Below are 23,955 nucleotides of genomic sequence, written 5' to 3'. Positions count from 1 at the left end.
TTATACATAAGTCAATGTGCTCAGTTAGAGATAGACAGATGAGTCACACTATATAAGAAACCAAGAAATGCCCAAAAGAGGTAAGTAACATTTCTTATAGAACTCAATTCAAGAAATGCCCGACGCGTTTCGCCCTTGTCAATATCAGGGGCTCATCAGGGGCTTTTCAACAATTTCTTGAGAGAATTTTGAATATTCCGTCTTTGGACAGATCTGTGACAAATACAATAAAATAAAACCCACATTAATTATAAGTCCAAGGAACCAAATAGATAGCAGATCTAGGTGTGCACCTACACACCAATACTGACCAATAATCGCTGATTGCCACTTCTAAAGAGTATAGGGGAACGACCGTGCTGTCTGTTCAGCTGATTTATCAGAACATGTGTCAAGGTGACTCTTTTACCTATATGGGTAGACACACTATAAATTAATTCAGATAACAATCCTGTGTCTAGGTTTAGGAGCCAGAAAGACCAATACCTTTTCGATTGTTAATTCCTAAGTTGATCACAACCCACTTGAGTTAGGGTCCTAATGAATACTGTCAACAGAAAAATAGACACCAAATTGCTCCACAGTTATAGTATTGAGGGACACACAATGCGGCCAGGTTTAATTATTTTATACTCCTATTCCATGTGATATTACCTACATGGGTTATAAATGTCCGCACTAGACCATGCAATATATCACATGAATCTATAGATATAGCCTCCCAAACAGTAAGATAATTCCCATCGAGGGGACCTATTAGGAGAAAAGTGAGAAGGAGACAATATTCAGCCCCAAAGAAAATCAAAACAGCTTGACTATAGTTATCAAATCACCATAGGGAAATACCTCAGGTTTATCCACAGGACTGAAAGCGTATTACACTATTCCATCACGTATACTTGGCACTATACCCAGATATACAGCCTCCAATGGTAACGGAGGGGGTACATGCACTCCAAGTCCTATATATACCGAAACAAATACATTTGTAGTCATACATGGTTTGGAGCTTGCCCTTCTCACTTATCCCATCAAGTAGTTGCAGTAAGGAGACCACATACCTGGTTGCTATCCCACAATGGGGCAAGGGGTAACCACAAGGATCCACAGCAACCAGTATCTATAGTGCAAAACATACATAGAACTAGTGAGACCGCTTAAGTCTAACATTCTTCACCAGGGGGTTTGTAAGGAGGTCCTACCTTAAGGAGGTCTGTATGGGAGATGACGGGTATGGCGTCCGGCGGTCGCTAACTTCATCACATATACTGGGCTATTTAAAGCCGACTTTTGGCGCCAGCACGAGATTAACCGGAAATGACGTTACGCATACACGCGTCATCATCATAATGTGTTTTCCAGCCGTTTTCGTCATTTCCGGTCACATGATCGGAAAATGTGCATCTCTAAATGAGAACCCCGGAACCAACAAGTTAGGTTCCTAGTTGTTAAATTGCGCACGAAGTGTTTGCGCATGCGCAATAAGGCTATTATTATGTTAATATAGTTAAATGCCAGCGTTTAATGGTGGATAGCTATAGAACCGCCGGATCTGCACCAAACCGGTACATGGTTTAATTAATCAGTATATATGTGCTAGGACACCAGCAGTGTACAACTAAAGTGGAATTACATAGTCATATTTTCCATGACTGTGCAATGTTACCAGATCACATTTTTGTCATGATATTAGGACACTTTGGTTCTGACCAGAGGGAGCTAAGTATAATTTAACCTCAGTATATCTATAATTGGATCATTGGGCATAGTCAATATAAGGTATAGGAAAAGGGGGAAAGGGGAAGGAAGTTCTTCTAAGAGAACACATAGAAAATTATGTATGTAATTACGATATAGTAAAGAGAAACAGCAATATATGATACTGTAACTCAGGACCCGTCTCCAATACTGAGGGTCTATTCACTTAAAGGGGAGGTCCACTACAGACATAATTTTCCCAAAATATGATTGCTGGATCCAATTGTTATTGGATGAAGGGTGTGAAACTGATTGTTTCATTAAGGCCATCAGGATGCACAGAGGCCATCCAGAAAATCCACCTTGCCTCTCTTTGTAATAGGAGGACATCCCAGTCTCCTTTCCTCTCAGGTTCTGGTACTGTTTCGATGGATTTGAAACATGCACCTTCCATTTTGCCTGCATGTTGGTGATTCATATGGCGTGCTATTGGCGTATCACGTAAATTGCGAACATCTCCAAGGTGTTCACCAATGCGTACCCTGAGCTGCCTTTTAGTTTTGCCAATATAATTTTTTGGACAACTACAACTAAATAGATAAATGACTCCTTGGGTCCGACAGTTGGCAAAATTTCTATTTTGGTACGTTCTTCCTGTTGTGATGCTCTGAAATGTGTTTGATGGGGAAATATATTTGCAAAACTGACAAAAAGGTTCCTCGATAGGGGATATCCCAAAAAAGTTATTCACAAGGCGTTCAATGCTGCAGTGGCGAAAGATAGACATGAATTACTAAACTGTAAGACTAGGGAAGTAAACAAAGGGACAACGAGGTTAGTAGGCACCTATGACGATAAAAACAGAGAAGTGATGAAAATCCTCAGGAAGTATTGGGGTATTCTTAAACAGGATCCAGACATAAAAGACAGTATTCTCCCTTATCCATCGGTGACTTTCCGCAGAGGCCGTAACTTGAAGGATCATGTGGTAAGAAGCCACTATGTGGCCCCCGAGACATCCGGGAGTGCGTGGCTCAGGACACGTCAGAATGGTACATTTCGATGCGGAGCTTGCAAGTTTTGCAAATATATTTCCCCATCAAACACATTTCAGAGCATCACAACAGGAAGAACGTACCAAAATAGAAATTTTGCCAACTGTCGGACCCAAGGAGTCATTTATCTATTTAGTTGTAGTTGTCCAAAAAATTATATTGGCAAAACTAAAAGGCAGCTCAGGGTACGCATTGGTGAACACCTTGGAGATGTTCGCAATTTACGTGATACGCCAATAGCACGCCATATGAATCACCAACATGCAGGCAAAATGGAAGGTGCATGTTTCAAATCCATCGAAACAGTACCAGAACCTGAGAGGAAAGGAGACTGGGATGTCCTCCTATTACAAAGAGAGGCAAGGTGGATTTTCTGGATGGCCTCTGTGCATCCTGATGGCCTTAATGAAACAATCAGTTTCACACCCTTCATCCAATAACAATTGGATCCAGCAATCATATTTTGGGAAAATTATGTCTGTAGTGGACCTCCCCTTTAAGTGAATAGACCCTCAGTATTGGAGACGGGTCCTGAGTTACAGTATCATATATTGCTGTTTCTCTTTACTATATCGTAATTACATACATAATTTTCTATGTGTTCTCTTAGAAGAACTTCCTTCCCCTTTCCCCCTTTTCCTATACCTTATATTGACTATGCCCAATGATCCAATTATAGATATACTGAGGTTAAATTATACTTAGCTCCCTCTGGTCAGAACCAAAGTGTCCTAATATCATGACAAAAATGTGATCTGGTAACATTGCACAGTCATGGAAAATATGACTGTGTAATTCCACTTTAGTTGTACACTGCTGGTGTCCTAGCACATATATACTGATTAATTAAACCATGTACCGGTTTGGTGCAGATCCGGCGGTTCTATAGCTATCCACCATTAAACGCTGGCATTTAACTATATTAACATAATAATAGCCTTATTGCGCATGCGCAAACACTTCGTGCGCAATTTAACAACTAGGAACCTAACTTGTTGGTTCCGGGGTTCTCATTTAGAGATGCACATTTTCCGATCATGTGACCGGAAATGACGAAAACGGCTGGAAAACACATTATGATGATGACGCGTGTATGCGTAACGTCATTTCCGGTTTATCTCGTGCTGGCGCCAAAAGTCGGCTTTAAATAGCCCAGTATATGTGATGAAGTTAGCGACCGCCGGACGCCATACCCGTCATCTCCCATACAGACCTCCTTAAGGTAGGACCTCCTTACAAACCCCCTGGTGAAGAATGTTAGACTTAAGCAGTCTCACTAGTTCTATGTATGTTTTGCACTATAGATACTGGTTGCTGTGGATCCTTGTGGTTACCCCTTGCCCCATTGTGGGATAGCAACCAGGTATGTGGTCTCCTTACTGCAACTACTTGATGGGATAAGTGAGAAGGGCAAGCTCCAAACCATGTATGACTACAAATGTATTTGTTTCGGTATATATAGGACTTGGAGTGCATGTACCCCCTCCGTTACCATTGGAGGCTGTATATCTGGGTATAGTGCCAAGTATACGTGATGGAATAGTGTAATACGCTTTCAGTCCTGTGGATAAACCTGAGGTATTTCCCTATGGTGATTTGATAACTATAGTCAAGCTGTTTTGATTTTCTTTGGGGCTGAATATTGTCTCCTTCTCACTTTTCTCCTAATAGGTCCCCTCGATGGGAATTATCTTACTGTTTGGGAGGCTATATCTATAGATTCATGTGATATATTGCATGGTCTAGTGCGGACATTTATAACCCATGTAGGTAATATCACATGGAATAGGAGTATAAAATAATTAAACCTGGCCGCATTGTGTGTCCCTCAATACTATAACTGTGGAGCAATTTGGTGTCTATTTTTCTATTGACAGTATTCATTAGGACCCTAACTCAAGTGGGTTGTGATCAACTTAGGAATTAACAATCGAAAAGGTATTGGTCTTTCTGGCTCCTAAACCTAGACACAGGATTGTTATCTGAATTAATTTATAGTGTGTCTACCCATATAGGTAAAAGAGTCACCTTGACACATGTTCTGATAAATCAGCTGAACAGACAGCACGGTCGTTCCCCTATACTCTTTAGAAGTGGCAATCAGCGATTATTGGTCAGTATTGGTGTGTAGGTGCACACCTAGATCTGCTATCTATTTGGTTCCTTGGACTTATAATTAATGTGGGTTTTATTTTATTGTATTTGTCACAGATCTGTCCAAAGACGGAATATTCAAAATTCTCTCAAGAAATTGTTGAAAAGCCCCTGATGAGCCCCTGATATTGACAAGGGCGAAACGCGTCGGGCATTTCTTGAATTGAGTTCTATAAGAAATGTTACTTACCTCTTTTGGGCATTTCTTGGTTTCTTATATAGTGTGACTCATCTGTCTATCTCTAACTGAGCACATTGACTTATGTATAAGTTTGACTCATCTATACCGTAGTTGAGCACATAGATATTTGGAACATCTGACGACTTCCCTATGCCCCGTATCTCTACTCATCTGAGTGGTGATAAAGACAAGCTAGCCACCGTGGACTGAGCACCTCTTCCTCACTGTGGTGGTACTACTGTAGGGGTTGTTTCTATCTGAGAGGGATCACGGTTATTATTAGGGAGGGCCATATCTAGGGTCAGCCGTCGTCGAACGGGGGCGTCTTCACACTAGGACGCCGACCCCCGTAGTCAGGAAGGAATAGTGAGAGGGAAAGATTATCCTTCCTTCCTCTATTTTTCATCCTGCCTTTTAATTGTTTGTTATGTACGTGAATTTGATAATAAAATTATATTATTTTATACAAAAGTAGTAAGAATCTGGTTTTGGCAAAATGTCTACTTTGAGTATCTAGAATTGGTATAGTTTTTATGGAAATTTGTGATGGCTGGATTTCTGTCTGGGCCTATCAGTGATCAATCGTGGCTAGATGATGTTAAAGAGGCCTTCTCTGAGATCTCTGCCGATGAGTCTGTGAATAAAGTCACATCACTCAAAACTAAATTTGAACAACTATACCAAGCATATAAAGAGAACATCAAGTCGTGGTGGGAGGTACAGTCCTTGGATAATTATATCCAACAAAAAGTGGTCCCTAGAGGACTCAGAATTCAACTGGTCCCAGCCAATAGGTGCAAGTCTCCTGAGCTCCTCAAAAAGTGGGAAGAGGAGTCCATTGCTTCCTCACTTCGTTTTCTGACCTTATTAAGGGATGAGGAGAAACTTACATTAGAACGTACATCCCTTAAACTACAAGAACTTATTAATGAGACACTCAAGTCTAAAACAGAGAGTGATTTTAAAACGAGGGAACTATCCTTGAAGTCATCGGTAGAAAAATACCGCTCTACATTGAAAGATAGGAAACATAAGAGGTTTGTAAGAGATCTGGCAGATTTTAAAGACAGACAAGCGTATAGTTTCTTGAATAAAACATCACCACCAGGGGACATATCGTCCACTGATGGTGAAACATCAGACACAGACTCAAGGACAAACTATCCCGGTGATTATAGATACCAACAGAGGAGACGATGGAGAGGCCAAGGAAACTGGAGACGAGGCAGAGGGCAGAGCTATCAGAATACGAGATACCAAAACGATGGAAATATATCAAGGTCATTTGCACCATCAGTACCCTCTCCCTCTTCATCCTCCTCTGGACCACTCTCTTTTTTAGAACAAGGCAGAGTCAATCACTACAATCTCAGAAGTGGGGGAGAAATGAGACCAAAGTGACCACATCAAGTATGAATAGAGACATCGAGATGCAAATAATCAATTTGTCAAAATACACACTGTCACCCATTGAAGACAAAGTACTCAGAGCTGGGTTAACTTTTGTACCAACTACACGCTTTGATGCCTTCAACTGGGTGAAAGATGTCCATTTATTTATAAGAAAGTTAAAATGGAGGAAACATTTTGCGCTGGAAAACAAAAAGCGGAGTCAACAGTTGGGGGTATCGGTAGATATGTTAGAGGATATTGACATCCTTATGGAACTTGAGAATGAAGGCACACATAGAGTAGGAGAAGGTCCTTTCTCCGCCCTTAAAAAGAAAAGCAAAAAGGCACCTCCCTTGGGGGACTATATCAACCTCGATCTGTTCTGTAGTATTGTTACAGATGAGATAAAAATGATTCATCCTAGAAAGAACTCAACGGTCTCTAATGTCACGCAAGAAGAGAGGGAAGCCATATGCAGTCTGGAGAACAATAGTAGTATAATAATAAAACCTTCTGATAAAGGGGGGAACATTGTGATCTTGGACCAAGATACCTATGTACTTATGTGTGCTCAACTGTTAAAGGACCAAAAATCATACGAACGACTAACTGGAGACCCTACCCCCCAGTATTATCAGCAGCTAAAACAAATACTTGATGTGGCAAAGCAACAGAAACTCATTTCATCTCATGAATATGACTTTCTACTTCCGCGTTACCCTAAGTTAGCAACTTTCTATGCTATTCCCAAAATACACAAAGGTACTAATCCCATCAAAGGCAGGCCCATAGTATCTGGGATTGATTCTTTAACTCAGAACAGCAGTACTTATGTGGATCAGATACTCAGATCTTTCGTTACCACTCTACCGTCCTACATACGCGATACTCTGGACTTGTTGGCCAAAATAGAAGACATCACCTTAGAGGAAAATATGATACTCACCTCCATAGATGTGGAGTCCCTGTACACAAGTATTCCTCATGATAAAGGAATAGAAGCAGTCAACTATTTCTTGAGTATGCGTGGGAATCAAATGGAGGCCCATAATAGGTTCATTGGAGAGCTTTTGTATTTTATCCTCACTAGAAACGCATTTCTGTTCAATTCCAAGTTCTACCATCAGCTCAGGGGCACAGCAATGGGGAGCCCATGTGCCCCCACATATGCTAACTTGCTCCTGGGCTGGTGGGAGAACACCGTCGTTTTTAAGGACGATGGGGATAACCACTGCTCTCAGATTTATTTCTGGGGTAGGTATATTGATGATATACTGGTTATCTGGGATGGAACGGCTCAATCCTTTAAAGAATTTGTAGAAGAACTCAATATTAATCAAATTGGATTAAAATTCACTTACGAAATTGGAATTGACAGGATCGCGTTTTTGGACATCTTCATCAAAAAGGATGTGGACGGTACACTGCAGACAACCTTGTATAGGAAACCTAATGCCACTAACAACTTTCTCCAATGGGACAGTCATCACCCTGTTAGTCTAAAAAGGGGTATACCTAAGGGGCAATTCCTACGTATCCGTAGGAATTGCTCTGACGATCAGGAATTTGGGAGACAGGCTGATCAACTGACAAAAAGGTTCCTCGATAGGGGATATCCCAAAAAAGTTATTCACAAGGCGTTCAATGCTGCAGTGGCGAAAGATAGACATGAATTACTAAACTGTAAGACTAGGGAAGTAAACAAAGGGACAACGAGGTTAGTAGGCACCTATGACGATAAAAACAGAGAAGTGATGAAAATCCTCAGGAAGTATTGGGGTATTCTTAAACAGGATCCAGACATAAAAGACAGTATTCTCCCTTATCCATCGGTGACTTTCCGCAGAGGCCGTAACTTGAAGGATCATGTGGTAAGAAGCCACTATGTGGCCCCCGAGACATCCGGGAGTGCGTGGCTCAGGACACGTCAGAATGGTACATTTCGATGCGGAGCTTGCAAGTTTTGCAAATATATTTCCCCATCAAACACATTTCAGAGCATCACAACAGGAAGAACGTACCAAAATAGAAATTTTGCCAACTGTCGGACCCAAGGAGTCATTTATCTATTTAGTTGTAGTTGTCCAAAAAATTATATTGGCAAAACTAAAAGGCAGCTCAGGGTACGCATTGGTGAACACCTTGGAGATGTTCGCAATTTACGTGATACGCCAATAGCACGCCATATGAATCACCAACATGCAGGCAAAATGGAAGGTGCATGTTTCAAATCCATCGAAACAGTACCAGAACCTGAGAGGAAAGGAGACTGGGATGTCCTCCTATTACAAAGAGAGGCAAGGTGGATTTTCTGGATGGCCTCTGTGCATCCTGATGGCCTTAATGAAACAATCAGTTTCACACCCTTCATCCAATAACAATTGGATCCAGCAATCATATTTTGGGAAAATTATGTCTGTAGTGGACCTCCCCTTTAAGTGAATAGACCCTCAGTATTGGAGACGGGTCCTGAGTTACAGTATCATATATTGCTGTTTCTCTTTACTATATCGTAATTACATACATAATTTTCTATGTGTTCTCTTAGAAGAACTTCCTTCCCCTTTCCCCCTTTTCCTATACCTTATATTGACTATGCCCAATGATCCAATTATAGATATACTGAGGTTAAATTATACTTAGCTCCCTCTGGTCAGAACCAAAGTGTCCTAATATCATGACAAAAATGTGATCTGGTAACATTGCACAGTCATGGAAAATATGACTGTGTAATTCCACTTTAGTTGTACACTGCTGGTGTCCTAGCACATATATACTGATTAATTAAACCATGTACCGGTTTGGTGCAGATCCGGCGGTTCTATAGCTATCCACCATTAAACGCTGGCATTTAACTATATTAACATAATAATAGCCTTATTGCGCATGCGCAAACACTTCGTGCGCAATTTAACAACTAGGAACCTAACTTGTTGGTTCCGGGGTTCTCATTTAGAGATGCACATTTTCCGATCATGTGACCGGAAATGACGAAAACGGCTGGAAAACACATTATGATGATGACGCGTGTATGCGTAACGTCATTTCCGGTTTATCTCGTGCTGGCGCCAAAAGTCGGCTTTAAATAGCCCAGTATATGTGATGAAGTTAGCGACCGCCGGACGCCATACCCGTCATCTCCCATACAGACCTCCTTAAGGTAGGACCTCCTTACAAACCCCCTGGTGAAGAATGTTAGACTTAAGAGGTCTCACTAGTTCTATGTATGTTTTGCACTATAGATACTGGTTGCTGTGGATCCTTGTGGTTACCCCTTGCCCCATTGTGGGATAGCAACCAGGTATGTGGTCTCCTTACTGCAACTACTTGATGGGATAAGTGAGAAGGGCAAGCTCCAAACCATGTATGACTACAAATGTATTTGTTTCGGTATATATAGGACTTGGAGTGCATGTACCCCCTCCGTTACCATTGGAGGCTGTATATCTGGGTATAGTGCCAAGTATACGTGATGGAATAGTGTAATACGCTTTCAGTCCTGTGGATAAACCTGAGGTATTTCCCTATGGTGATTTGATAACTATAGTCAAGCTGTTTTGATTTTCTTTGGGGCTGAATATTGTCTCCTTCTCACTTTTCTCCTAATAGGTCCCCTCGATGGGAATTATCTTACTGTTTGGGAGGCTATATCTATAGATTCATGTGATATATTGCATGGTCTAGTGCGGACATTTATAACCCATGTAGGTAATATCACATGGAATAGGAGTATAAAATAATTAAACCTGGCCGCATTGTGTGTCCCTCAATACTATAACTGTGGAGCAATTTGGTGTCTATTTTTCTATTGACAGTATTCATTAGGACCCTAACTCAAGTGGGTTGTGATCAACTTAGGAATTAACAATCGAAAAGGTATTGGTCTTTCTGGCTCCTAAACCTAGACACAGGATTGTTATCTGAATTAATTTATAGTGTGTCTACCCATATAGGTAAAAGAGTCACCTTGACACATGTTCTGATAAATCAGCTGAACAGACAGCACGGTCGTTCCCCTATACTCTTTAGAAGTGGCAATCAGCGATTATTGGTCAGTATTGGTGTGTAGGTGCACACCTAGATCTGCTATCTATTTGGTTCCTTGGACTTATAATTAATGTGGGTTTTATTTTATTGTATTTGTCACAGATCTGTCCAAAGACGGAATATTCAAAATTCTCTCAAGAAATTGTTGAAAAGCCCCTGATGAGCCCCTGATATTGACAAGGGCGAAACGCGTCGGGCATTTCTTGAATTGAGTTCTATAAGAAATGTTACTTACCTCTTTTGGGCATTTCTTGGTTTCTTATATAGTGTGACTCATCTGTCTATCTCTAACTGAGCACATTGACTTATGTATAAGTTTGACTCATCTATACCGTAGTTGAGCACATAGATATTTGGAACATCTGACGACTTCCCTATGCCCCGTATCTCTACTCATCCGAGTGGTGATAAAGACAAGCTAGCCACCGTGGACTGAGCACCTCTTCCTCACTGTGGTGGTACTACTGTAGGGGTTGTTTCTATCTGAGAGGGATCACGGTTATTATTAGGGAGGGCCATATCTAGGGTCAGCCGTCGTCGAACGGGGGCGTCTTCACACTAGGACGCCGACCCCCGTAGTCAGGAAGGAATAGTGAGAGGGAAAGATTATCCTTCCTTCCTCTATTTTTCATCCTGCCTTTTAATTGTTTGTTATGTACGTGAATTTGATAATAAAATTATATTATTTTATACAAAAGTAGTAAGAATCTGGTTTTGGCAAAATGTCTACTTTGAGTATCTAGAATTGGTATAGTTTTTATGGAAATTTGTGATGGCTGGATTTCTGTCTGGGCCTATCAGTGATCAATCGTGGCTAGATGATGTTAAAGAGGCCTTCTCTGAGATCTCTGCCGATGAGTCTGTGAATAAAGTCACATCACTCAAAACTAAATTTGAACAACTATACCAAGCATATAAAGAGAACATCAAGTCGTGGTGGGAGGTACAGTCCTTGGATAATTATATCCAACAAAAAGTGGTCCCTAGAGGACTCAGAATTCAACTGGTCCCAGCCAATAGGTGCAAGTCTCCTGAGCTCCTCAAAAAGTGGGAAGAGGAGTCCATTGCTTCCTCACTTCGTTTTCTGACCTTATTAAGGGATGAGGAGAAACTTACATTAGAACGTACATCCCTTAAACTACAAGAACTTATTAATGAGACACTCAAGTCTAAAACAGAGAGTGATTTTAAAACGAGGGAACTATCCTTGAAGTCATCGGTAGAAAAATACCGCTCTACATTGAAAGATAGGAAACATAAGAGGTTTGTAAGAGATCTGGCAGATTTTAAAGACAGACAAGCGTATAGTTTCTTGAATAAAACATCACCACCAGGGGACATATCGTCCACTGATGGTGAAACATCAGACACAGACTCAAGGACAAACTATCCCGGTGATTATAGATACCAACAGAGGAGACGATGGAGAGGCCAAGGAAACTGGAGACGAGGCAGAGGGCAGAGCTATCAGAATACGAGATACCAAAACGATGGAAATATATCAAGGTCATTTGCACCATCAGTACCCTCTCCCTCTTCATCCTCCTCTGGACCACTCTCTTTTTTAGAACAAGGCAGAGCCAATCACTACAATCTCAGAAGTGGGGGAGAAATGAGACCAAAGTGACCACATCAAGTATGAATAGAGACATCGAGATGCAAATAATCAATTTGTCAAAATACACACTGTCACCCATTGAAGACAAAGTACTCAGAGCTGGGTTAACTTTTGTACCAACTACACGCTTTGATGCCTTCAACTGGGTGAAAGATGTCCATTTATTTATAAGAAAGTTAAAATGGAGGAAACATTTTGCGCTGGAAAACAAAAAGCGGAGTCAACAGTTGGGGGTATCGGTAGATATGTTAGAGGATATTGACATCCTTATGGAACTTGAGAATGAAGGCACACATAGAGTAGGAGAAGGTCCTTTCTCCGCCCTTAAAAAGAAAAGCAAAAAAGCACCTCCCTTGGGGGACTATATCAACCTCGATCTGTTCTGTAGTATTGTTACAGATGAGATAAAAATGATTCATCCTAGAAAGAACTCAACGGTCTCTAATGTCACGCAAGAAGAGAGGGAAGCCATATGCAGTCTGGAGAACAATAGTAGTATAATAATAAAACCTTCTGATAAAGGGGGGAACATTGTGATCTTGGACCAAGATACCTATGTACTTATGTGTGCTCAACTGTTAAAGGACCAAAAATCATACGAACGACTAACTGGAGACCCTACCCCCCAGTATTATCAGCAGCTAAAACAAATACTTGATGTGGCAAAGCAACAGAAACTCATTTCATCTCATGAATATGACTTTCTACTTCCGCGTTACCCTAAGTTAGCAACTTTCTATGCTATTCCCAAAATACACAAAGGTACTAATCCCATCAAAGGCAGGCCCATAGTATCTGGGATTGATTCTTTAACTCAGAACAGCAGTACTTATGTGGATCAGATACTCAGATCTTTCGTTACCACTCTACCGTCCTACATACGCGATACTCTGGACTTGTTGGCCAAAATAGAAGACATCACCTTAGAGGAAAATATGATACTCACCTCCATAGATGTGGAGTCCCTGTACACAAGTATTCCTCATGATAAAGGAATAGAAGCAGTCAACTATTTCTTGAGTATGCGTGGGAATCAAATGGAGGCCCATAATAGGTTCATTGGAGAGCTTTTGTATTTTATCCTCACTAGAAACGCGTTTCTGTTCAATTCCAAGTTCTACCATCAGCTCAGGGGCACAGCAATGGGGAGCCCATGTGCCCCCACATATGCTAACTTGCTCCTGGGCTGGTGGGAGAACACCGTCGTTTTTAAGGACGATGGGGATAACCACTGCTCTCAGATTTATTTCTGGGGTAGGTATATTGATGATATACTGGTTATCTGGGATGGAACGGCTCAATCCTTTAAAGAATTTGTAGAAGAACTCAATATTAATCAAATTGGATTAAAATTCACTTACGAAATTGGAATTGACAGGATCGCGTTTTTGGACATCTTCATCAAAAAGGATGTGGACGGTACACTGCAGACAACCTTGTATAGGAAACCTAATGCCACTAACAACTTTCTCCAATGGGACAGTCATCACCCTGTTAGTCTAAAAAGGGGTATACCTAAGGGGCAATTCCTACGTATCCGTAGGAATTGCTCTGACGATCAGGAATTTGGGAGACAGGCTGATCAACTGACAAAAAGGTTCCTCGATAGGGGATATCCCAAAAAAGTTATTCACAAGGCGTTCAATGCTGCAGTGGCGAAAGATAGACATGAATTACTAAACTGTAAGACTAGGGAAGTAAACAAAGGGACAACGAGGTTAGTAGGCACCTATGACGATAAAAACAGAGAAGTGATGAAAATCCTCAGGAAGTATTGGGGTATTCTTAAACAGGATCCAGACATAAAAGACAGTATTCTCCCTTATCCATCGGTGACTTTCCGCAGAGGCCGTAACTTGAAGGATCATGTGGTAAGAAGCCACTATGTGGCCCCCGAGACATCCGGGAATGCGTGGCTCAGGACACGTCAGAATGGTACATTTCGATGCGGAGCTTGCAAGTTTTGCAAATATATTTCCCCATCAAACACATTTCAGAGCATCACAACAGGAAGAACGTACCAAAATAGAAATTTTGCCAACTGTCGGACCCAAGGAGTCATTTATCTATTTAGTTGTAGTTGTCCAAAAAATTATATTGGCAAAACTAAAAGGCAGCTCAGGGTACGCATTGGTGAACACCTTGGAGATGTTCGCAATTTACGTGATACGCCAATAGCACGCCATATGAATCACCAACATGCAGGCAAAATGGAAGGTGCATGTTTCAAATCCATCGAAACAGTACCAGAACCTGAGAGGAAAGGAGACTGGGATGTCCTCCTATTACAAAGAGAGGCAAGGTGGATTTTCTGGATGGCCTCTGTGCATCCTGATGGCCTTAATGAAACAATCAGTTTCACACCCTTCATCCAATAACAATTGGATCCAGCAATCATATTTTGGGAAAATTATGTCTGTAGTGGACCTCCCCTTTAAGTGAATAGACCCTCAGTATTGGAGACGGGTCCTGAGTTACAGTATCATATATTGCTGTTTCTCTTTACTATATCGTAATTACATACATAATTTTCTATGTGTTCTCTTAGAAGAACTTCCTTCCCCTTTCCCCCTTTTCCTATACCTTATATTGACTATGCCCAATGATCCAATTATAGATATACTGAGGTTAAATTATACTTAGCTCCCTCTGGTCAGAACCAAAGTGTCCTAATATCATGACAAAAATGTGATCTGGTAACATTGCACAGTCATGGAAAATATGACTGTGTAATTCCACTTTAGTTGTACACTGCTGGTGTCCTAGCACATATATACTGATTAATTAAACCATGTACCGGTTTGGTGCAGATCCGGCGGTTCTATAGCTATCCACCATTAAACGCTGGCATTTAACTATATTAACATAATAATAGCCTTATTGCGCATGCGCAAACACTTCGTGCGCAATTTAACAACTAGGAACCTAACTTGTTGGTTCCGGGGTTCTCATTTAGAGATGCACATTTTCCGATCATGTGACCGGAAATGACGAAAACGGCTGGAAAACACATTATGATGATGACGCGTGTATGCGTAACGTCATTTCCGGTTTATCTCGTGCTGGCGCCAAAAGTCGGCTTTAAATAGCCCAGTATATGTGATGAAGTTAGCGACCGCCGGACGCCATACCCGTCATCTCCCATACAGACCTCCTTAAGGTAGGACCTCCTTACAAACCCCCTGGTGAAGAATGTTAGACTTAAGCGGTCTCACTAGTTCTATGTATGTTTTGCACTATAGATACTGGTTGCTGTGGATCCTTGTGGTTACCCCTTGCCCCATTGTGGGATAGCAACCAGGTATGTGGTCTCCTTACTGCAACTACTTGATGGGATAAGTGAGAAGGGCAAGCTCCAAACCATGTATGACTACAAATGTATTTGTTTCGGTATATATAGGACTTGGAGTGCATGTACCCCCTCCGTTACCATTGGAGGCTGTATATCTGGGTATAGTGCCAAGTATACGTGATGGAATAGTGTAATACGCTTTCAGTCCTGTGGATAAACCTGAGGTATTTCCCTATGGTGATTTGATAACTATAGTCAAGCTGTTTTGATTTTCTTTGGGGCTGAATATTGTCTCCTTCTCACTTTTCTCCTAATAGGTCCCCTCGATGGGAATTATCTTACTGTTTGGGAGGCTATATCTATAGATTCATGTGATATATTGCATGGTCTAGTGCGGACATTTATAACCCATGTAGGTAATATCACATGGAATAGGAGTATAAAATAATTAAACCTGGCCGCATTGTGTGTCCCTCAATACTATAACTGTGGAGCAATTTGGTGTCTATTTTTCTATTGACAGTATTCATTAGGACCCTAACTCAAGTGGGTTGTGATCAACTTAGGAATTAACAATCAAAAAGGTATTGGTCTTTCTGGCTCCTAAACCTAGACACAGGATTGTTATCTGAATTAATTTATAGTGTGTCTACCCATATAGGTAAAAGAGTCACCTTGACACATGTTCTGATAAATCAGCTGAACAGACAGCACGGTCGTTCCCCTATACTCTTTAGAAGTGGCAATCAGCGATTATTGGTCAGTATTGGTGTGTAGGTGCACACCTAGATCTGCTATCTATTTGGTTCCTTGGACTTATAATTAATGTGGGTTTTATTTTATTGTATTTGTCACAGATCTGTCCAAAGACGGAATATTCAAAATTCTCTCAAGAAATTGTTGAAAAGCCCCTGATGAGCCCCTGATATTGACAAGGGCGAAACGCGTCGGGAATTTCTTGAATTGAGTTCTATAAGAAATGTTACTTACCTCTTTTGGGCATTTCTTGGTTTCTTATATAGTGTGACTCATCTGTCTATCTCTAACTGAGCACATTGACTTATGTATAAGTTTGACTCATCTATACCGTAGTTGAGCACATAGATATTTGGAACATCTGACGACTTCCCTATGCCCCGTATCTCTACTCATCCGAGTGGTGATAAAGACAAGCTAGCCACCGTGGACTGAGCACCTCTTCCTCACTGTGGTGGTACTACTGTAGGGGTTGTTTCTATCTGAGAGGGATCACGGTTATTATTAGGGAGGGCCATATCTAGGGTCAGCCGTCGTCGAACGGGGGCGTCTTCACACTAGGACGCCGACCCCCGTAGTCAGGAAGGAATAGTGAGAGGGAAAGATTATCCTTCCTTCCTCTATTTTTCATCCTGCCTTTTAATTGTTTGTTATGTACGTGAATTTGATAATAAAATTATATTATTTTATACAAAAGTAGTAAGAATCTGGTTTTGGCAAAATGTCTACTTTGAGTATCTAGAATTGGTATAGTTTTTATGGAAATTTGTGATGGCTGGATTTCTGTCTGGGCCTATCAGTGATCAATCGTGGCTAGATGATGTTAAAGAGGCCTTCTCTGAGATCTCTGCCGATGAGTCTGTGAATAAAGTCACATCACTCAAAACTAAATTTGAAAAACTATACCAAGCATATAAAGAGAACATCAAGTCGTGGTGGGAGGTACAGTCCTTGGATAATTATATCCAACAAAAAGTGGTCCCTAGAGGACTCATAATTCAACTGGTCCCAGCCAATAGGTGCAAGTCTCCTGAGCTCCTCAAAAAGTGGGAAGAGGAGTCCATTGCTTCCTCACTTCGTTTTCTGACCTTATTAAGGGATGAGGAGAAACTTACATTAGAACGTACATCCCTTAAACTACAAGAACTTATTAATGAGACACTCAAGTCTAAAACAGAGAGTGATTTTAAAACGAGGGAACTATCCTTGAAGTCATCGGTAGAAAAATACCGCTCTACATTGAAAGATAGGAAACATAAGAGGTTTGTAAGAGATCTGGCAGATTTTAAAGACAGACAAGCGTATAGTTTCTTGAATAAAACATCACCACCAGGGGACATATCGTCCACTGATGGTGAAACATCAGACACAGACTCAAGGACAAACTATCCCGGTGATTATAGATACCAACAGAGGAGACGATGGAGAGGCCAAGGAAACTGGAGACGAGGCAGAGGGCAGAGCTATCAGAATACGAGATACCAAAACGATGGAAATATATCAAGGTCATTTGCACCATCAGTACCCTCTCCCTCTTCATCCTCCTCTGGACCACTCTCTTTTTTAGAACAAGGCAGAGTCAATCACTACAATCTCAGAAGTGGGGGAGAAATGAGACCAAAGTGACCACATCAAGTATGAATAGAGACATCGAGATGCAAATAATCAATTTGTCAAAATACACACTGTCACCCATTGAAGACAAAGTACTCAGAGCTGGGTTAACTTTTGTACCAACTACACGCTTTGATGCCTTCAACTGGGTGAAAGATGTCCATTTATTTATAAGAAAGTTAAAATGGAGGAAACATTTTGCGCTGGAAAACAAAAAGCGGAGTCAACAGTTGGGGGTATCGGTAGATATGTTAGAGGATATTGACATCCTTATGGAACTTGAGAATGAAGGCACACATAGAGTAGGAGAAGGTCCTTTCTCCGCCCTTAAAAAGAAAAGCAAAAAGGCACCTCCCTTGGGGGACTATATCAACCTCGATCTGTTCTGTAGTATTGTTACAGATGAGATAAAAATGATTCATCCTAGAAAGAACTCAACGGTCTCTAATGTCACGCAAGAAGAGAGGGAAGCCATATGCAGTCTGGAGAACAATAGTAGTATAATAATAAAACCTTCTGATAAAGGGGGGAACATTGTGATCTTGGACCAAGATACCTATGTACTTATGTGTGCTCAACTGTTAAAGGACCAAAAATCATACGAACGACTAACTGGAGACCCTACCCCCCAGTATTATCAGCAGCTAAAACAAATACTTGATGTGGCAAAGCAACAGAAACTCATTTCATCTCATGAATATGACTTTCTACTTCCGCGTTACCCTAAGTTAGCAACTTTCTATGCTATTCCCAAAATACACAAAGGTACTAATCCCATCAAAGGCAGGCCCATAGTATCTGGGATTGATTCTTTAACTCAGAACAGCAGTACTTATGTGGATCAGATACTCAGATCTTTCGTTACCACTCTACCGTCCTACATACGCGATACTCTGGACTTGTTGGCCAAAATAGAAGACATCACCTTAGAGGAAAATATGATACTCACCTCCATAGATGTGGAGTCCCTGTACACAAGTATTCCTCATGATAAAGGAATAGAAGCAGTCAACTATTTCTTGAGTATGCGTGGGAATCAAATGGAGGCCCATAATAGGTTCATTGGAGAGCTTTTGTATTTTATCCTCACTAGAAACGCGTTTCTGTTCAATTCCAAGTTCTACCATCAGCTCAGGGGCACAGCAATGGGGAGCCCATGTGCCCCCACATATGCTAACTTGCTCCTGGGCTGGTGGGAGAACACCGTCGTTTTTAAGGACGATGGGGATAACCACTGCTCTCAGATTTATTTCTGGGGTAGGTATATTGATGATATACTGGTTATCTGGGATGGAACGGCTCAATCCTTTAAAGAATTTGTAGAAGAACTCAATATTAATCAAATTGGATTAAAATTCACTTACGAAATTGGAATTGACAGGATCGCGTTTTTGGACATCTTCATCAAAAAGGATGTGGACGGTACACTGCAGACAACCTTGTATAGGAAACCTAATGCCACTAACAACTTTCTCCAATGGGACAGTCATCACCCTGTTAGTCTAAAAAGGGGTATACCTAAGGGGCAATTCCTACGTATCCGTAGGAATTGCTCTGACGATCAGGAATTTGGGAGACAGGCTGATCAACTGACAAAAAGGTTCCTCGATAGGGGATATCCCAAAAAAGTTATTCACAAGGCGTTCAATGCTGCAGTGGCGAAAGATAGACATGAATTACTAAACTGTAAGACTAGGGAAGTAAACAAAGGGACAACGAGGTTAGTAGGCACCTATGACGATAAAAACAGAGAAGTGATGAAAATCCTCAGGAAGTATTGGGGTATTCTTAAACAGGATCCAGACATAAAAGACAGTATTCTCCCTTATCCATCGGTGACTTTCCGCAGAGGCCGTAACTTGAAGGATCATGTGGTAAGAAGCCACTATGTGGCCCCCGAGACATCCGGGAGTGCGTGGCTCAGGACACGTCAGAATGGTACATTTCGATGCGGAGCTTGCAAGTTTTGCAAATATATTTCCCCATCAAACACATTTCAGAGCATCACAACAGGAAGAACGTACCAAAATAGAAATTTTGCCAACTGTCGGACCCAAGGAGTCATTTATCTATTTAGTTGTAGTTGTCCAAAAAATTATATTGGCAAAACTAAAAGGCAGCTCAGGGTACGCATTGGTGAACACCTTGGAGATGTTCGCAATTTACGTGATACGCCAATAGCACGCCATATGAATCACCAACATGCAGGCAAAATGGAAGGTGCATGTTTCAAATCCATCGAAACAGTACCAGAACCTGAGAGGAAAGGAGACTGGGATGTCCTCCTATTACAAAGAGAGGCAAGGTGGATTTTCTGGATGGCCTCTGTGCATCCTGATGGCCTTAATGAAACAATCAGTTTCACACCCTTCATCCAATAACAATTGGATCCAGCAATCATATTTTGGGAAAATTATGTCTGTAGTGGACCTCCCCTTTAAGTGAATAGACCCTCAGTATTGGAGACGGGTCCTGAGTTACAGTATCATATATTGCTGTTTCTCTTTACTATATCGTAATTACATACATAATTTTCTATGTGTTCTCTTAGAAGAACTTCCTTCCCCTTTCCCCCTTTTCCTATACCTTATATTGACTATGCCCAATGATCCAATTATAGATATACTGAGGTTAAATTATACTTAGCTCCCTCTGGTCAGAACCAAAGTGTCCTAATATCATGACAAAAATGTGATCTGGTAACATTGCACAGTCATGGAAAATATGACTGTGTAATTCCACTTTAGTTGTACACTGCTGGTGTCCTAGCACATATATACTGATTAATTAAACCATGTACCGGTTTGGTGCAGATCCGGCGGTTCTATAGCTATCCACCATTAAACGCTGGCATTTAACTATATTAACATAATAATAGCCTTATTGCGCATGCGCAAACACTTCGTGCGCAATTTAACAACTAGGAACCTAACTTTTTGGTTCCGGGGTTCTCATTTAGAGATGCACATTTTCCGATCATGTGACCGGAAATGACGAAAACGGCTGGAAAACACATGATGATGACGCGTGTATGCGTAACGTCATTTCCGGTTTATCTCGTGCTGGCGCCAAAAGTCGGCTTTAAATAGCCCAGTATATGTGATGAAGTTAGCGACCGCCGGACGCCATACCCGTCATCTCCCATACAGACCTCCTTAAGGTAGGACCTCCTTACAAACCCCCTGGTGAAGAATGTTAGACTTAAGCGGTCTCACTAGTTCTATGTATGTTTTGCACTATAGATACTGGTTGCTGTGGATCCTTGTGGTTACCCCTTGCCCCATTGTGGGATAGCAACCAGGTATGTGGTCTCCTTACTGCAACTACTTGATGGGATAAGTGAGAAGGGCAAGCTCCAAACCATGTATGACTACAAATGTATTTGTTTCGGTATATATAGGACTTGGAGTGCATGTACCCCCTCCGTTACCATTGGAGGCTGTATATCTGGGTATAGTGCCAAGTATACGTGATGGAATAGTGTAATACGCTTTCAGTCCTGTGGATAAACCTGAGGTATTTCCCTATGGTGATTTGATAACTATAGTCAAGCTGTTTTGATTTTCTTTGGGGCTGAATATTGTCTCCTTCTCACTTTTCTCCTAATAGGTCCCCTCGATGGGAATTATCTTACTGTTTGGGAGGCTATATCTATAGATTCATGTGATATATTGCATGGTCTAGTGCGGACATTTATAACCCATGTAGGTAATATCACATGGAATAGGAGTATAAAATAATTAAACCTGGCCGCATTGTGTGTCCCTCAATACTATAACTGTGGAGCAATTTGGTGTCTATTTTTCTATTGACAGTATTCATTAGGACCCTAACTCAAGTGGGTTGTGATCAACTTAGGAATTAACAATCGAAAAGGTATTGGTCTTTCTGGCTCCTAAACCTAGACACAGGATTGTTATCTGAATTAATTTATAGTGTGTCTACCCATATAGGTAAAAGAGTCACCTTGACACATGTTCTGATAAATCAGCTGAACAGACAGCACGGTCGTTCCCCTATACTCTTTAGAAGTGGCAATCAGCGATTATTGGTCAGTATTGGTGTGTAGGTGCACACCTAGATCTGCTATCTATTTGGTTCCTTGGACTTATAATTAATGTGGGTTTTATTTTATTGTATTTGTCACAGATCTGTCCAAAGACGGAATATTCAAAATTCTCTCAAGAAATTGTTGAAAAGCCCCTGATGAGCCCCTGATATTGACAAGGGCGAAACGCGTCGGGCATTTCTTGAATTGAGTTCTATAAGAAATGTTACTTACCTCTTTTGGGCATTTCTTGGTTTCTTATATAGTGTGACTCATCTGTCTATCTCTAACTGAGCACATTGACTTATGTATAAGTTTGACTCATCTATACCGTAGTTGAGCACATAGATATTTGGAACATCTGACGACTTCCCTATGCCCCGTATCTCTACTCATCCGAGTGGTGATAAAGACAAGCTAGCCACCGTGGACTGAGCACCTCTTCCTCACTGTGGTGGTACTACTGTAGGGGTTGTTTCTATCTGAGAGGGATCACGGTTATTATTAGGGAGGGCCATATCTAGGGTCAGCCGTCGTCGAACGGGGGCGTCTTCACACTAGGACGCCGACCCCCGTAGTCAGGAAGGAATAGTGAGAGGGAAAGATTATCCTTCCTTCCTCTATTTTTCATCCTGCCTTTTAATTGTTTGTTATGTACGTGAATTTGATAATAAAATTATATTATTTTATACAAAAGTAGTAAGAATCTGGTTTTGGCAAAATGTCTACTTTGAGTATCTAGAATTGGTATAGTTTTTATGGAAATTTGTGATGGCTGGATTTCTGTCTGGGCCTATCAGTGATCAATCGTGGCTAGATGATGTTAAAGAGGCCTTCTCTGAGATCTCTGCCGATGAGTCTGTGAATAAAGTCACATCACTCAAAACTAAATTTGAAAAACTATACCAAGCATATAAAGAGAACATCAAGTCGTGGTGGGAGGTACAGTCCTTGGATAATTATATCCAACAAAAAGTGGTCCCTAGAGGACTCAGAATTCAACTGGTCCCAGCCAATAGGTGCAAGTCTCCTGAGCTCCTCAAAAAGTGGGAAGAGGAGTCCATTGCTTCCTCACTTCGTTTTCTGACCTTATTAAGGGATGAGGAGAAACTTACATTAGAACGTACATCCCTTAAACTACAAGAACTTATTAATGAGACACTCAAGTCTAAAACAGAGAGTGATTTTAAAACGAGGGAACTATCCTTGAAGTCATCGGTAGAAAAATACCGCTCTACATTGAAAGATAGGAAACATAAGAGGTTTGTAAGAGATCTGGCAGATTTTAAAGACAGACAAGCGTATAGTTTCTTGAATAAAACATCACCACCAGGGGACATATCGTCCACTGATGGTGAAACATCAGACACAGACTCAAGGACAAACTATCCCGGTGATTATAGATACCAACAGAGGAGACGATGGAGAGGCCAAGGAAACTGGAGACGAGGCAGAGGGCAGAGCTATCAGAATACGAGATACCAAAACGATGGAAATATATCAAGGTCATTTGCACCATCAGTACCCTCTCCCTCTTCATCCTCCTCTGGACCACTCTCTTTTTTAGAACAAGGCAGAGTCAATCACTACAATCTCAGAAGTGGGGGAGAAATGAGACCAAAGTGACCACATCAAGTATGAATAGAGACATCGAGATGCAAATAATCAATTTGTCAAAATACACACTGTCACCCATTGAAGACAAAGTACTCAGAGCTGGGTTAACTTTTGTACCAACTACACGCTTTGATGCCTTCAACTGGGTGAAAGATGTCCATTTATTTATAAGAAAGTTAAAATGGAGGAAACATTTTGCGCTGGAAAACAAAAAGCGGAGTCAACAGTTGGGGGTATCGGTAGATATGTTAGAGGATATTGACATCCTTATGGAACTTGAGAATGAAGGCACACATAGAGTAGGAGTAGGTCCTTTCTCCGCCCTTAAAAAGAAAAGCAAAAAGGCACCTCCCTTGGGGGACTATATCAACCTCGATCTGTTCTGTAGTATTGTTACAGATGAGATAAAAATGATTCATCCTAGAAAGAACTCAACGGTCTCTAATGTCACGCAAGAAGAGAGGGAAGCCATATGCAGTCTGG

Source organism: Anomaloglossus baeobatrachus, chromosome 1 (assembly GCF_048569485.1).
Source record: "Anomaloglossus baeobatrachus isolate aAnoBae1 chromosome 1, aAnoBae1.hap1, whole genome shotgun sequence".
Lineage (NCBI taxonomy): Eukaryota > Metazoa > Chordata > Amphibia > Anura > Aromobatidae > Anomaloglossus > Anomaloglossus baeobatrachus.
This window is presented reverse-complemented; position numbering follows the sequence as displayed.